Source organism: Bos javanicus, chromosome 25, assembly GCF_032452875.1.
Source record: "Bos javanicus breed banteng chromosome 25, ARS-OSU_banteng_1.0, whole genome shotgun sequence".
In the NCBI taxonomy this organism is placed as follows: domain Eukaryota; kingdom Metazoa; phylum Chordata; class Mammalia; order Artiodactyla; family Bovidae; genus Bos; species Bos javanicus.
In genome coordinates, this window is record NC_083892.1 from 27367324 (window position 1) to 27379745 (window position 12422).

Below are 12422 nucleotides of genomic sequence, written 5' to 3' on the forward strand. Positions count from 1 at the left end.
CTGACCAGGGATCGAACCTGCACCCCTTGAATTGGAAGCTCCGAGTCTTGACTACTGGACAGCCATCCACCATAGTAGTACCATAATTTTATCAAAGCTGTTGTGTCATTTTCAAACAAAGTATAATGGCCTCTCACATAAAGCCACAGAGATTTCTTAGAATGACTGCAACATATGACTGCCCCATCTAAGATCAATTAATTTCATCGGAAGATAGAGAAGACAGAAAAACCCTAGATGCATAAATCAAAGTTGCTGATGTAGCAAAAGCATGTGCAAGTAACATAATTTCCAAGAAGCTTATAAAACCAACCTTGAGGTTAACGTCTGTATCAGAAAGTTGCTTTTGGCTGCAAGTAACAGGAGCCCACGAAGTGCATAAAGGCATATACTGATAAAAGGCCTTCACGCAAGAGGTCCAGTAGAGCCCTGGCCACTGAGTCTCAAAATCAATTTGATTTTACATGGGAGGGGCAATAGTGCACCTTTCCAGTGCTGCCCAAGGCTGCCTGCACAGCCTCACTGCACGTCTTAGGTAGCCCAAGATCTGCTCCTGTTCTCCTTCCCTACATTAGTAAAATGGGCTCATTACATTAGTGATAGACTATCTTTTTATTACTTATTTTTAAAATTTTTGACTGCGCTAGGTCTTCATTGCTGCATACAGCTTTCTCTCATTGCAGTTCGAAGGCTCAGTAGTTGTGGTGCATGGGCTTAGTTGCCCCAAGGCATGTGGGATCTTCCCAGACTAGGGATCGAACCCATGTCCCCTGCATTGGCAGGCAGATTCTTTTTTTTTTTTTTTGGCAGGCAGATTCTTATCCTCTGGACCACCAGGGAAGTCCCGATGATAGAGTATTAACAGAGGAAGACTTGTCTCTGCTCAGGACACTGCAGATTCTGCTGGAACATGTTTGGGGGAGAGGATGGGTGGTGAACCCACAGAAGAGTCAAGGCCAGGCATCAACATGTAGTTTTGGGGAGTCCTTTGGTCAGGTAAGCTTCCCTTGTGGCTCAGCTGGTAAAGAATACCCCTGCAGTACTGGAGACCTGGGTTCAATCCTTGGGTTGGGAAGATCCCCTGGAGGAGGGAAAGGCTACCCACTTCAGCATTCCAGCCTGGAGAATTCCATGGACTTTATAGTCCATGGGGTGGCAAAGAGTAGGACACAAATGAGTTACTTTCACTTTTACTTTGGTCAGGTAAGGTGCATACTGTCCCAGAAGCTGTGATTGATGGGGAGCAACCCTTTCCAACCCCTAAGAATACAAAGGAGGTGCAAGACTTTGTGGGGGTTTGAGGTTTGGAGGACTTATATTCCCCACCTGGCACAGTGCCTCCATCTCTTATACTGCCTGGTAAAGGAAGGAATGAAGGCAGGAGGAGAAGGGGACAATAGAGGACGAGATGGTTGGATGGCATTACCAACTCAAAGGACATGAATTTGAGCAAGCTCCAGGAGTTGGTGACGGACAGGGAAGCCTGGCGTGCTGCAGTTCACGGGGTCGCAAAGATTCGGACACAACTGAGCGACTGAACTGAAAGTAAGGGCACGTATGGGACTGGGGATCAGAGTGACGAGCCACCTTTGAGAAGCCAAGACACTAGTGAAGCAGATTAAAGCTCTGGGCATCCCCCAAGCAGGGCTTCCTGGGAGGTAGATGCCTGTGACTCTGGAAGGTATGAGGTGGGGACAGTCGCAGAGACAGCAAGAGGGAGTACCCCTAGGAATTTGGTCCCGGTTCTGAAAGGAGGCACAAACCCCATAAACCCGCAGAGAGCAGCAGTTCCTAGCACTGTACGCAGCGTTCCTCCAGGTGAAGTCTCTCACGAAGGATCAACAATCATGGTGAGACCCTCCCTTCCTATTGAGGGCCAGGTTGATAACTATGTGTCACCCACCCACGTCTGCTGTAGCACTAACTCCCACTTTGACTAAGGGGCTTGAGGACCCTGCCCTCCAAACTCCCCTGCCCCTAATTCTGCCCCTGTGGCCTGTAGGGAGGGAGTGGGGGATATTCCCTCCGATGCCTGGTGTACTGGTTGGGGTGACCGGTCTAGTCACTGTTCAGCTCAACACTGACACCATCTGGAGGGAAACAGGCATGAACCACAGCTACCAGGGGGCTGAACTCAGAGAGCTCGTGAGCTCTGGCTGTTTGTTAACACTTTGCACTGACAGTTGGACTGTTTTAAAGGAATTCACCCTATGGTTTAGAAAATGGGAAGCTGGGGGGTGGATGATCATGAATAAGCACTGGTGGGGTCAGGGTATGTGGAAAGACATCTGGGTTTGCCTGCAAGAGCCTGAGTCAGTTCTCGCTGTCCTCCACTTCCCGGCTCAGAGGATGTTGACACCCCTGGCAATCAGGAAGCTGAGGCCGTAGCCCGGATATGAGCCCTAGCAACGCACACTTCAGTTGTGGTGCCTGCGTGGGATGGTGTGTTGTCAATTATGCTGGATTGCCCTTGAAATACACTGACTTGGTTAATGCAGAAACAGCACGTCTTGTGTATTCTAAATAACAAAAGGATTCTGGGGCCATCCACTGGAGGGAGCTCCCAGCTGGTGAGGAATTGACAAATTGATTATATTGGCTCCTCCCTCTGAGTGAGGGCTCTAAACATGCCTTGGTTTGTGTGGACACTGCATCTGGCCTGACCCGAGCTTTCCCCAGTGGCCGAGTAGACCAGCCAGTTAGGGAATTAGAGAGGCTGAGTACCAGGGACAGGTACCCTCACTGAGTAGGCAGGGATGGGGGTCACATTTCATGAAATGCAAGACTGGCCGAAGGAACATGACACTGAATGAAGGTTCTGTCTCCTTCACAAACTGCAGGCAGAAGTGTTGGTAGAAATGGAAGAATGAAATATTAAAATAGCAGATTAAATTACTAACAGGTACCCTTGGACAGCAAGGAGATCCAACCAGTCCATCCTAAAGGAGATCAGTCCTGGGTGTTCATTGGAAGGACTGATGTTGAAGCTTTGGCCACCTGATGCGAAGAGCTGACTCATTTGAAAAGACCCTGATGCTGGGAAAGATTGAGGGCAGGAGGAGAAGGGGACGACTGAGGATGAGATGGTTGGATGGCATCACCGATTCAATGGACGTGGGTTTGGGTGGACTCCAGGAGTAGGTGATGGACAGGGAGGCCTGGCGTGCTGTAGTTCATGTGGTTGCAAAGAATCGGACACGACTGAGCGACTGAAATGAACTGAACCGAACTGAAAACCACCTTGGTCAGGTGATTAAAGGACTGTTCCAGCCTTTAATACATTTGAATAACAACCAGTAGGGACTGTCACCCCATCTGCCAGACTGGAGAACGCTGCTGAGACACCCAACACCTTAAATGTATGGAAGTCATGAGAGCTGAACATCATCCCGATTCTCACCATGGATCATGGGGCGCTGCTGGGACCACCAAGCCCCATTGCTCCTGAGAAGGGTGTTATCTACTAGAGTTTGTGATGGGATGCCCCACTGGGATGGGTGGATTGCTTCTCCACTGGAATTCTTTCGTCCTGCTACAAGCTGGACCAGTTGAAATGCACCCTCCCTGGCATGGAATGTACACCATTGAAAGAGGGGAGAGGGTGGGGTCCTGGTCTGGCATTACCCACCCCAGCCCATCCATCTCCTCACATCTGATGGTGCTGCCTCCTCTAGCAGCATATCCAGCTCAAGTTCCTAAAGCTGCAGCCACATTAACACCCCAGGCTCAGGCTGCAGGCGTAGTTCTTAGAGAAGAGGAAGGCCTCCCCATGTCAGTTCCTACTACATTTCTGTCTTGACTTTAGTCTTCTGCTGCTCCTGTGGTTTCCGATCATGGGATGGGCACCTGATGGAAATACCTTTCTACCGTGGGCCCTCTGGATGCCTGGCAAAGGAATCAATCTGCTTGGTGGGTATGTGGGCAGCTGCCCCCCTCAGCTTGTCAAGACTGGCATGGTGGGTATCACCACTCCAGGGAGGAGATTGGAAGGCCCGAATGCAGTACATTAAGGAAGGACAAGCCGAGACTAATACTCTTTTCTTTTCCTTTTTATGGAAGTATATTTGATATACAACATCGTGTTAGCTTCTGATGTACAGCAAAGTGATTCAGTTATTTATGTAGGTGTATATATATATATTCTTTTCCATATAGATTATTACAATATATTGAATATAGTTCCTGAGTTGTACAGTAAATCCTTGTTTTTTACCTATTTTATATACAGTGGTGCTTGCACGCATACTCAGTTGTGTCCAACTCTTTGTGACCCCATGGACTGTAGCCCACCAGTAACTCTGTCCATGGAATTTTCCAAGCAAGGATACTGGAGTGGGTTGCCATTTCCTACTCCAGGGAATCTTCCTGACTCAGGGATTGAACCCAAGTTTCTTGCTTCTCCTGCATTGGCAGGAGGGTTCTTTACCACAGTGAGGTAGCAATGACTAACTCGTGTGTGACCTAGGAACCATATCCCTTTATACTTGGGTGAAGTCACTGATGTGGAAAGTCTGAATCAGCCCTGGGCTTTTCTGCAGTGCATTTATGGGGTAGATGTGCTTGCTAAATTTGTATCACTGAAAACCTGAGTAACTGAAAATGAGATTTGGTTGTTTGTAACTAATGTTTATCCTGTTAATTAATGTTTCCTTTGAGTGGCTGGAAAAAGGGTAGGATCACTTCTGATGGAGTGCTGGCCTGAAGAAGTTGGTCTATGTACACTTGGTTGGCAGAGAGTAGGAGGGAGGCTGGGGAGGGGTTGAAGTTAACAAGACACCTTTCAACCTTGATTTGGTGCTGAAGGAAAGAGAATTGTGAATCTGATCAAGTCATGGCCACTGTGTTCATCTTTGCAGTGCTGCAAGGAGAGATGGGTATTTCATATTAAAGTGATGTCAGGGAGAAATATAGTCATTTGAGATTTTATTTTATTTTTTTATTTTTGGCTGCCCTGGGTCTTCATTGCTGCGAGTGGACTTGCTCTATTGCAGTGAGCTGGGGCAACTGTCTAGTTGCGGTGCACGGGCTCCTCATTGCTGTGGCTTCCTTCGTCGTGGAGCACAGGCTCTAGGGCACTCAGGCTCCAGGAGTTGTGGCACAGGGACTCGGTTGCTCCTTGACCAGTGGAATCTTCCCAGAGCAGGGACTGAACCTGTGTCCCCTACGTAGCAGACAGACTCTTAACCACTGGACCACCAGGGAAGTCTTATTTTTATTTTAAATTGTGGTAAAATGCACAGAAGGTAAATTTTCATGCATTGGAGAAGGAAATGGCAACCCACTCCAGTGTGCTTGCCTGGAGAATCCCAGGGACGAGGGAGCCTGGTGGGCTGCCGTCTATGGGGTCACACAGAGTCTGACACGACTGAAGCGATTTAGCAGCAGCAGCAGCAGCTGTTTTTAAGTGTAAAGTTCAGCAGTGCCAAGTGCTCTCTCTTTGCTGTGCAACTGTCACCACCATCCACCTCTAGAACTCTTTTCATCTTGTAAAATCAAACCTCAATACCCATTTAACCACGACTCCTGGCAGCCAACATTCTGCCTTCTGTGTCTGTGACTCTGACTACTCTAGGTGTCTCCCATAAGTGGAGTCACAGCAGTGTTTGTCTTTTTTGTGACTGGGCTTATTTCACTTAGGATAATATCCTTGAGCTTCACCCATGTTGTAGCAACTCTCAGAATTTCCTTCCTTTTAAAGACTGAATAATATTCCATTATATATATCACATTTTAGGGACTTCCCTAGTGGTCCAGTGGTTAAGACTCTGTGGTCCCAATGCAGGGGGCCTGGGTTCACTCCCTGATCAGGGAACTAGATCCCACGTGCCCTGATTAAAAGATTCTACATGCTGCGACTAAGACCTGGTACAACCAAATAAATATTAAAAATCAACAACAGTAGTAAAACAATTGCTCAGTGATAAAACAGAGTCCTTGTCTCTCCTCAAGGAATATACCTAATGATCTGACACATATCTTTGAGTTGTTCTGCAGAAACTAAGACATCCACTCAGGTAGAGGATGGTGACCACATACTGCCGGGGTCCAGCCCCACTGGATCCAGGGAATTCGAAGGGGAGACAGCATCGGTGATCAGGAAACAACAGCTTATTTATATGTTAATTAAAGATATAAAGAGTGGTTAAATAAGGATAGCTCAGTGAGGAAATTCAGTGGAGAAAAGAGGCTGAATAATTCAGCCAGAAGGTGAGAGAAAGAACTACATGGGGAGACCAAGTTTCGGTGAACAAGGCCTGCACTTTATTTTTCAAAGTAGTTTTTATACCTTAAGTTATGCATAGAGGATAATGGGGGAAGGGGTAGAGTCATGCAGCAAGCCAGGCTTTCTTCCTGCAAACTTATCATATGCAAAAGTTTAGGTGATTTGTATCATCTTCTGGCCCGGAGGCCTGTTAACATTTTAAGACACTTTCTTCAGAAAACTTATTTTTTTCTAAAGGTGATTAGTCAGGCGCCACCCTCCAAAAGCATTAGATAAAGTTGCATTCCTACAGGGCAAAGGTGTGGTGGGCTATAACAAGAAAAAGAATTAACTCAAGGGTCCAAGGTTACAAACATTAAAGCTATTACTTACACCAATTATATTAATCAATACACTGCCAGGGACACAGCAGGTAAGGGATATGGAGAATTAGCAGCAAACATTGGCCCAACAAGTGAAAAACCCTTCACCAATACAATTTCTAATCAATCTTTTAACTGCTCAAAGGAATCTGTATTTAGACAGTTTAGAACATCTCATGCCTCTCACAGTTGGGAGGCTCTGAGCAATCACATGTGGCCAGAAAAACCTATTCAGGAAGGCTAGAGGACTTCCAAAGGAGTTTGTAGGTTGAAACACTGTCACACCCAGGAATTGTTAACTGGAGCTGTAAGTTAACTCTTTTTTCAGAGAGAGGTGGTGGGGTCAGCCCCCCGTAAAGTCAAAGGTGTAGGTGAGAGCACAAAGCAGAAAGTAGGCAGACTCTGGTTTTGGGGGTAGATGCTCGAGAATTTCCAGGGGGACTCCTGAGGCTTGATCCCGCCTTTGTGTATGCCGAACCTCCTTCCTCATGACCTTTGCCACGGGCAGAGCTCCTCACGCCGGCTTCCGGCATCTCCCCCTTTTTTATTTTTTAAAACAGCCAGATGCAGCTCAGTCGCAAGCCTCTGAATGTTCTGCCGAAGAATCCTTCAAAGATGTCACGCATATCCACCAGTAATCAGCGTGGCATGACAGAGCCATTTTCACTTTTAAAGCCTGTAATCAGTCCCAATATGCATTATTGCCTCTTCTAAGGCATCTACTCTCATCTCTAATTTCCTATCTATAGCTTTCTGTGTTGCTAGAGTTAGAGAAAGATTTTTAGACATGGTATCAACATATTGGGCAGTATGCACTTGTTGAGTCAATGATATTGCTGCCACAGTAACAGAAGCAATTGCTGCTATTAAAGCTGCTATTCCCAGGATAAGCAAGCCCACAAACCGTCGCAATCACATTAAATCCTGTAGTTGTTGTAATACAGTGAAAGGTTGTTGTTGAATCATGCGAATACACCAGGATTCTTGGCCCCCGGAGGAGAAGAATTCAATCCGGGGCCAGAGACGAGGCTTGATCGCTCAGAGCTTTTGTGTAATAAAGTTTTATTAAAGTATAAAGGAGATAGAGAAAGCTTCTGACATAGGCATCAGAAGGGGGCAGAAAGAGTACCCACTTGCTAGTGTTAACAATGAAGTTATATAATCCAAAGAATATCTGGAGGTTGTAAAGACCTCATCAGACCTACTCCCATAATTTACATTTTAAGATAATACTGTCCTCAGGCAGGATACATCCTTGTAAAGACCAGGTCTACTCCCATAATTAACATTTTAAGATAACAGAAGGTTGAATCCAAAGACTGTCCTTAGGCAGGATACATTATTGTTATATAATCCTAAGGAATGTGGAGAAAGAAAAAAAGTTTGTCCTTTCTTCCTCCTTGAGAATTCCAGACCCCTCTCTCCTTGGGGACCCCTAGACTCCCTATCAACCTGCCTAGGGACTGACTCTCTCAACAGCAAACCAAAATTATCATATCAATAAGTGGTTACATTATAAGATAAGGTGGACACTGTAACACTACAAACATTATACTGAGGGTTTAAACAGGATGAGAGCATGCACTGTTCACAAGTAACTACATTGGGTCCACCAGTGAAAGTCATATGTACATTAAGTTTTCCAGAATCGTTGGTAAAGAGAAAAACATAAGGGGAGGGTAGACAAGCCAAAAAAGAATAAGTAGAATTATTTTCTGGTTGGAGTTCGCGCTGCAGCAGCCCCATTGGTCTCCCCGGGATCTCGATGTTTATCTTGTCTCCCCTTCCGGCAGGCTCCTCTTTTGTGATGGAAGCAATGGGGGAACCGGATGTCTGGGGAACTGCAACATGGTGAATCAGCCTGTCCCGGATCTAAATTGGAGAATCTGCATCCTGTGGAAAAATACAAGCACATCCTCGACCCGCTAGTTAATAATGGGTCAGGACCCTTCCATTGTCTTGAGAGGAGGTCCTTTCATTTGACTAATGGTTTTGCATTTAATTGCTCCAGGCACCAATGATGAAGCATTGTAGTAGTTCCAGACGATCAGTATTTAGAATATTTATTAAGAAAAGAGCATGTTGCAAGATTTGATGGGGAGAGCTATACTTAAACTTCCCCTCTTTTAGTTTTTGAATTTGGATTTTTAATGTTCGATGCGCTCTTTCAACAATGGCCTGTCCCTGGGGATTATAAGGGATGACAGTATTATGTTTAATTTGAAACTTTATACAAAATTCCTGAAAAGACTTAGAAGTGTAAGCAGGAGCATTGTCAGTTTTCAGAGCTTTTGGCAGGCCCAAATATGAAAAACAAGTAAAGAGTTGTTGTATCACATCTTTAACTGCCTCTCCGGTACGAGCAGTTGCAATAATAACGTGAGAAAAGGTATCTACAGTTACATGAACAAAGGACAGTTTTCCAAATGAAGAGACATGAGTTACATCCATTTGCCAGAGTACGTTAGGTTTGAGACAACGAGGATTAACTCCCATAGGTAGACTATTATAAACAGTGGGGCAATATAAGCAAGAACGCACAATCTCTCGAGCAGTCTCTCTGGGAATTTGGAATTGATATCTTAAGGCAGGAGCATTTTGATGATGAAGTAAGTGAGAGGCTCTGGCCTCCTCAATCACAGTAGCCACTGTATTTCTGGTTAACAAGTCAGCCAAATCATTAAAGGCATTTAAAGGGCCAGGCAATCCGGAATGAGCCTGAATGTGTCCAGTGAAAAATATTTTATTTTTTTTCCAAATTTGTTGCTGTAATTTAGTTAACAAATGAAATACGGTAGTTTTATTTTCAGGCAAAACCGCAGTTTCAATGTGTGGAAACAGCTTGACTACATATTGAGAATAAGAATAAAGGTTAAATTTCTCATCTGCAAACACAGCAAAAGCCTCTATGACTGCTGTTATTTCAGCTCTTTGAGCTGGTTTCCTGTGTTTCTAAAACCTTTTGGTGATTTTTAGTAACTATGGAGGCTTTACCATTTGCTGAACCGTCAGTAAAGGCTATCTGAGCATTCGGAATAGGAGACTATTTGCATCTGACAGGAAAAATAACTGGATGTCTGGATATAAAATTCAGCAAAACATGTGAAGGTAAATGATGCAAAAATTTGACCAAAATAGTCTCCTATAGCAATCTGCCAATTTTCAAACATTAGAAGAGCATCAAGTTGTTCCTTATTATATGGAATTACAATTTCTGATGGCTCTTTACCAAATAATTCAATGCTCTGCTTTTTTCCTTTAATATCAAAGTAGCTATCAATCCTGGATAAGAAGCCGCTACTTTTTTAGTTTGAGCGGGAAGATGGACCCACTCTAGGGGGCCGTTTTGCCATAAAACCAATTTTTTGTCTGGCCACCCCAATTACACCTATGGGAGTTTTATGGCAAAGGAATTGTCAAGCAGTTGTCAATTTAATTTAAAAAATTTTTTTAATTTACGTTTTAACAACATAAACTTAGGGATATGTTAATTTAGGTCTAATGTTTAGTTTAGGTCTCTGTATAAATTTAAATAATAAATGTATAACCTCCTTATCTCATTTTGGTATACAGATATACCTAAATGCAAAATGTATTTATATATGTATTTATATATGTATTTATATATGGCAACAAGTATAAACTTATTGACATATAATATATATAAATCAATATACTTGAATTAATCTTTATAATTAATATATTAATTAATATATATTACAGCAATACAACATGTACACAGCTAATACCAACCAACACAAACCAATGTACTGCAATAATGCATGTCACACATATATAATATAATTATACAGTATATACAACATATATCATCACAGCACATCAATCTATACCAATTAATATCAGCCACACACATTATATTACTGCAATATACATTTAATTATACAGTATATATATAATATGTATATATAGTATACATACTAATTTATATACAAATTAATTAAGTATAGATTTATAAATAGAATTAGGCATACCTTTATTATATTTTATTTATACCCATACCTAATTAGGCAAACTGCAATTTGGCAAATATATTTATATTATGTATTTATAACAATATATAAAGTATTGTTAATTGTACCACCTGTTGATAACTAAGAAATTGAGAAAACCCTTCTCTGAGTATCTCCTATTTGAGACAGCAGGTCCTTCCCCCATAGGGTAAAGGGGAACATGGGAAATACATAGGGTTGGAAAGTTCCACAGGTATCCTCAAACTGCCAATCTAACATTTTTGAACTTTTAACTACTGTGGAGGCTTGAGGGCAAATGAAACAAAATTTGACCCCTGAAATCTATCAGGGCAACTTGCCAATCATTACTATTTTGTAAAAGACTTGTAGTTGATCCTTATTGAATGGAATTACTATATTTGCTACTTCTTTTCTAAAAAGTTCCACACTTCTTTTTTCATCCTTTTATAATTAATTGTGCCACCAAGCTGAGATAAGATAAAACTATTTTTCTTGGGGTCACTGGTAGATGGAAGCAATGGGCCTTTTTGTCACAAGCACCCTGTAGGTGTATGTTTTGTGGCAAGAATAATTTAATCTCATCTTTTGGTAATGTTAATCCTAATGAACTGATCATTTAAAGTCTCATCTATTTTAACAAGAGCTGACTCTGTCTCATTAGTCAACTTTCTCTTAGAACTGGAATTAGGATCGCTTTTTAAGCAGTCAAACAAAGGCTTTAAATCTCCAGTAGTCAGTTTTAAATGTGGGTGTATCCAATTAATGTCCCCTAATAATTTTTGGAAATCATTTAAAGTTAGTAAACAATCTCTCCGCAGCTTCAAAGGGGCATTATCAGTTTTCAAAACTTTTAGCAGACCTAGATATGAGAAGCAAGTAAAGAGGTGTTGCACAACATCTTTATAAGCTTCTCCAGTTATCATTTTGTAACCTAAATCTGGTCTATAGCTTTTTAGATGACAAGCAACCATCTAATCTTTGCTTGAATACTTCCAGCAACGGGGAACTCACTACTCTTCAAGGTTTTAAACTCTCCCTCACCTTTTTCTCTACAGCATTCCCACCCCACATACCACTTTTTCTAATCCCACCAACTCATTTTCAGTAGTATGTGTTGGCCAGGAGCTGGGTCAGTCTTTCCCAGAAATGTTAAGAGGCGTCTGTTCCTGTGTCTAATAGCCCTGACATTTTACTTTCTTGAATTAAAAGATCTTTTAAAGGCCTTGGAGCTGTAATTTCCTGTACCCAAAAAGCTAGATCACTAGATCCAAATCCTCTGGGGGCCCCTAGCTTGAGAAGTCAAGTTTTTTCTTGTCTGATAGTAAGGTAAAAGCAAAAACTGTGTTATTCTTTGACCTTTATTAATTTGCACAGTTTTAGTAGGCGGTGAGATCAAAACTTTAATTTCTCAATATAATCAGAATCTACTACACCATGCACCACCGAAATTTTTGGAAAAGAAAGCGAGCTATGCCCTAGCACAAGTCCTACAATGCCCTCAGGTAGGGGGCCAGCCACCCCCATTGGAATCGGAGCAACCAGCACATCAGGGGTTAATATTATTGCTAAATCCCCTTACCATTCCGCTTTTCTCTTAGCCTGGGTGAGACCGCTCTGAGGGGGTTTTCTCCAAGGAGCACGCTCCGCATATTGTGCACGCAGTCTGTTTTAAAAGCTCCACTGTTCAAAAAACTTTTTATCTTTCTCAGGCTTAGGCAACACTTTGAGAGGCTTTGGGGGCAAAGTGGGGAACTCTTGGGCCCTGGAAGGCGCAAACGGAGGCGGCGGCGATGGCCTTAAATCAGAAAGTGGTGGATAAGTTTTTTTAAAGGTTTGCGCAGAGGG